General features: G+C 31.1%; 1 long non-coding RNA gene across 1 annotated transcript; it reads left to right on the top strand.

Moving 5' to 3' along the window:
* The first annotated feature begins 3,395 nt into the window (after positions 1–3,395).
* Positions 3,396–5,253, top strand: LOC148762810 (uncharacterized). Its single transcript, XR_016026171.1, has 3 exons — positions 3,396–3,519; positions 4,169–4,252; positions 5,111–5,253. It is a non-coding gene; the product is annotated as an uncharacterized LOC148762810 (long non-coding RNA).
* Positions 5,254–5,482: the final 229 nt, after the last annotated feature.

Here is a 5,482-nt window from a genome sequence, read left to right as displayed (position 1 = left end):
TTAGCTGTCTAGACCTTCACACAATGAAATTCTCACGCTTGCATGGACTTGTTTACCTTTGCATTGTCTTTGGCATCAGTTCCTTGGGTGGTTGTTTCACTATTTTGGATTTTCTTGGTGGTTTCTTATACTTGGGAGGATTTTTCTTTCAACCTCTTTATTGTTGATTTCTCACGCAAGTGCACATATTGTTAACAAGTAATATAGTGATAAAACAGAGTATCGTTCTCACAGATAATTATTTTAATTCTTATTGTTAAGTACTAAAATTGACATACATTAATCTTATCCAAACAATTTAAATTAAAATTAAAACTAATAAACTAAAAATAAAACTAATCTAAAATTTATTAGTAAGTTTATTAAATTCGAGTGACTACTAGACCTAAGATTATGATATCCCTCAATACTTCATCTAATTATTGTATCTTTTTCTTAACTCAATTTAATGAATTAAGTTACTAATCTAGAATCCTAAATTATTTACAAGTCTCTATCGAGTTTCTCATAAAATAATCTCTCCCAATTAATTTACTATATTTCTATGCAAATTAAATAGAAGAAAGATTTATTAAGTTTATGCTCTAATTTTGACTATTTATGGCTTATAGGTGTATGTCTACTCTATATGCAAATCAAACCACATAATTAACTAAGTGTATTCAATCATATACTATTCTATTCAATGTTTACTTAAATCTCTTTCGTCAAGGTTTAACTTAGATTTTCAATTCTATCTAATTGATGGTCAATCAACTAGAAGCATTAAGAACAGAATAAAATAAACAACTTAAATCCATCAAATATAAGCAAAAAAGAGATAAATAAATCAGATTACGTATTGAGTTTAATCATAATCTTAAATAAATTATTTAACTCCTAATCAAGTCACACATCATCATCAAATTAAGTTTAAACATTAAAAACAAAAACTAAGAAAAGAATAACAAAAAGATAACAGAACACAAAAATTGAATTCTTGATCTTCAAATTTTCTTGAATCCCCTTGATTTCTCCTCAACTTCGATGACTTTGTGGCTAGATTCTCAACTCTAAGTATGGTGTTTTGTTCCCCTCTAAAAGTCTTCCGAAAGATTGGTTTTATAAGATTTTGAAGTTAGGCTAAGTTGGATGAAGAAAGAAGTCAATTTCAGCTAGGATTTCTTCATTAGACTACGTGGGCCGCGGCCTTGAACAATTAATTAGTAGAAATCGTAATTGCTCTAGGCTTGTTACAGTGCTTCAACTTCGATAAGATTTTTAACTAGTTTCCTAATCGAATTGGTGAAATGGTAAACATGAAAGTTATAGCGTTTTCTCTTAGCTTTCCAATGGTCTAAGAATCATCTCATTTAGGGCTCTGTAAAGAGAGTTATGGTTGAAATGCCGAAATATGTGCAATGAAAATCTACACCTTAAAATTGCTTTCCTTCTTCCATTCAAATTCTTCCCTCATTAAACACCTACAAAAGCAAAATAAATCAATAACAACATATCTTAATCACATTAACACCAAATTAAGCACAAAATTAAATAAGATTAGATTGACTCACCTAAATTATCTAATTTAAATTTATTTAAATAAAACCTACTAACTTCTATGCACTACTATAAGAACTAAGCTAAATTACTATTAAAATTAAGCCTAAATAACTCTATATCATAGAGTTATCACTCTTTGATGGGTAATTAGGATCTATCCTTCATTGTCTAGATCCTTAATTGTAAGGCCACAAGCACTGCCCTATTCACTTATGTTAAACATCAAACTAAAAAAATACTAAAAGGGCTTCAAGACGTGTATCAATGTCACTGTCCCTAAGGTTTTATTTACCCCACTTGTAGTGTGCAAAAAAGTTATCAGCGTATAAACCTCGAAAATACAATGAAGCCTACTGATTGATGATGTTTTGCATTGACAAAATCAATACACTAAGCACTCACTGGAGTATGACAAGATTATCAAACTTCTATAAGGTTTTCTGCAGTAAAATAATATAGAAGAAAACTTGAAAAATTTTGAGAAAGGAAGGAGACGTTGTTGTTTTTTTTTTTTTTTGTGGTTGTATGTTCTATTGCCTAAATGAGGGATTATTTTTTTAGGCTTAGGTGTTAATTCCTAACAGACATAGTTGTGTCTGTTTCAAATAGTCACAACTATTAGTGTTTTCCAATAGACATGACTCTTCCTTTATTTTCTTATTTTCAACAAACATGACCCCTTCCTTTATTTTCTAATTTTCAAATGACATGATTTTTTTCTTTTATTGCAACATGGGATTTTGTCCCCATATTTATTTGAAAATGTCCAACAATCCTCCATCATTTTCAAATTAATCCAAATTTTCGATAATCTTGGAAATCAATTGTATAAATGAAGGTGTTTTTCGTTTAAACCTTCACTTAGTGAAAACATGTTAAAGTTAATTAAAATTGCATGGTAGATTATGCTTTGAACCAGTTATTCCATTTGATTAACCGAACACATCTCACACAATTATTACAACACTAATGAATGCACAATATCCAACGATGCTTTTATAGCCATGCGTATGCATCCTCTTTTCATGCGTCCTGTTATAGCCAAGCTCTTGAGCTCTTAGAAGTTGTCAAGCCCGACCTTATAAAATACTTTCCATGTCATTCATATGATTGACAATATGCTTGTATACTTGGAAAGCCTTGAAAGAAAAATCGTTAAAAGACGACAATGTACCAAATGGTACAATTAAGTTAATTTAAGTCTCGAACTAGATCAAATAGAGAATTTAAAATGAAATTAAGAATATTAAAGTCCCAGAATGGTTTAATATGGTGATTTGGAGTTCGAGGATCAATTTGAAGTCAAACTAGAATTTTTACTGTCTAGGGGCAAAATGGTCATTTGCCACCCAAGGACACAATGGGAATTTTTAGAAAAGAAATTTTTTAGCCCCATTTGACTTATTGGAGTATGATTTGAGTATTGGAGTATAATTTGAGGGTTTGGCAGTGAAAAAGTTTAATTCCAGTGATTTCTAGAGTGTAGGGGCAAAATCGTAATTTTGCCACCCGCGAACAAAATTTGAGATTTTGAGACAATTTAGATCAAATTTGACAAATTGGAGAATGGTATGAGTATAAGGGATGAAAAATATGTCTATGGGCAATTTTTCAATTTTTGGGGCAAAAATGTAATTTTTGACTTTTACGGGGGTAAAAGTGTAAATTTCAAAAATTACTCCACCAAGACTTTGGATAAGTCTGAGAATTTTACCTAAGCTATGGATATGTGGGACAAGTGTATGGTGAAAATTTGGAAACAAATGGATGGCTAGAATTTAAGGAATTAATAAAATATTAAAAAAATGAATAAAATAATATTATATTATTTTAGCCTTTAAAAAGGTAAAAATTCCGGAATTCTCATCTTCTTCAGCTGTCCAAACCAGGGGAGAAAAGGGGAAAAACAAAAACAAGAATCCTACCTGAAAAATTTGGGGAAAATCAAGAGAAATCAAGAAATCAAGCATTAAAAAGGTAAATTTCATTGATTTTCCTTGTGATTTTCACTACCCATGCATTTTTTTCTCATTTCTATGCAAAATTAGAAAGTGGGTATGGACACCCATGCTGGCCAAACCTCCATGGATGAGTTTTGAGCTTGATTTTTGGTTGATTATAATTGAATTAAGTGATTTTAGTTAAGTTATATTGAAATATAGCAAAAATAAGCTAAAGATATAATTTTCTCCCATTGAAACCCATTATGCTGAATTTTCTAGGGAAATATTGGCTGCTGATCTTGATGTTTATCTGAGGAATTATGATGAATAATGATGAATTATGAGCCTAGAAAAATAATGGGAATTTTTGGAGCAAAAATACAAATTTTTACCCACTAGGGGTATTTTTGTAATTTGCTATCGGGACTGATAATTTGCACCACACTGAGGGACATTAAGTCAATTTGGGTGCAATTGAGGTATAGAAACTGAAAAAAATTAATTTGGAGTTTAAACGGACGCGTATATCGATTTATCGGGTATAAGACCAAAATAGGCTAACACCGCATTTCGACAAAAATTTAGACATTTTTGCATTCCATATCAAGCATTAGTAGTCTAAATTAGTTTAATTTCAATTTAGTACCAATGTGGTGAATTTCTCGATTTTGTACTGTGTCAAGGTGGTGAGTCCTCTGATAAAGGCAAGAGAATTGCACCCGAGGACCAATAGTCTGAGTATTTTGAAAATCCTCACTCTAGACACGGTGAGTAACCTTACCATCATTTTAATTATCTAAAGTATGTTTTTATTCGGTTTTGGTGAATTTTATGAAAATGAGTTCAAATGGTAAATTTTTATGTTTTGTAAACAAAATGAGTTTAAATGAAAATATTTTATAAATTATCTTGAAACGAAATAACGATTTTGAAAATAGAGTAATTGGAGACCACTGATATGTTGTAAATTTAAAATTGAATTAATGGCTTATGTTATTGTATTGGCATGACTGGTTGGGCTGTGTTTTTTATGAATTATATGAATTGCTTTATTTTACCCTTGCAGGCTGGGTAGTAATATATTAGCCCTGTCATGCTGTCAAAATTTTATTGTATGGTGGGTTTGACCTGCTGCAGTGGGCTGGATTCTGTGGACTAGCCTATTAGAGGGGCACGGAATCCTGTTATATTTTTACCTCGGTTGGAGAGGCGAGTAGGGTAACTCCTGAGGTATAACTTTTAGAGTTCACTTCACGCCAAACCACCTCGTGAAGGGGAACTCGGCCAACGCCAAGGAATGGCTATGTTTTCAAAATAAAAACATGACTTTCTAATAGCCTTGGCGGACTCAGTTGGGATAGCCCTCGGCCAAGGTATCCCAAATAACTGAGTATGATAATAATTTTTGGCATGAGCCAAGCTTTTTAAGAAATTCATAAGCCATACTGGTTACTTGCTTTAAATAAATTGATTTCATTTGGTTGAAATAAGTTGAAAGATGATAAATTACAGTTTGATGAAATGTTTTAATAGTCTCCTTTTACTCGACTTTAGATATTTTGAGTGATATTTGTTTACTCACTGGGATTTTATAATCTCACCACCCTCATTTCCACCCATTTCAGGCTCAGAATAGATTGTAGATAACTGATATCGGCGAGGATTACAGTTGAACTTGCCACATCCAAAGATTGTAGGTTCATTTCTTTTGCTACTTTTGGTCATTCGTGGGCCCACGTGTCACTGTAAATTAAATTCTATCCTTTGGTTATCTGTATTATGGTATGTAAGAATTTACTTTGCTTTTACGATATAAAAATTATTTATACAGTGTTCTTAAAATATCTTTTTATGTGAAAATTGAATATTTTATTTAATATTTTTATTTTATTTTAACAGTCATAATTCCATTTTAAACGAATGTTTTAGACATCCAAAATTATTTTTGATTATGAAATATGTGTTTTCCACTTACATACTATATTTTTAGATGATTT

The sequence above is a fragment of the Theobroma cacao genome, chromosome 5, assembly GCF_053813885.1.
Source record: "Theobroma cacao isolate CCN51 chromosome 5, ASM5381388v1, whole genome shotgun sequence".
NCBI classification, from domain to species: Eukaryota; Viridiplantae; Streptophyta; class Magnoliopsida; order Malvales; family Malvaceae; genus Theobroma; species Theobroma cacao.
The sequence above is the reverse complement of the archived record's forward strand: the minus strand, read 5'-3'. Positions and strand labels throughout refer to the sequence as shown.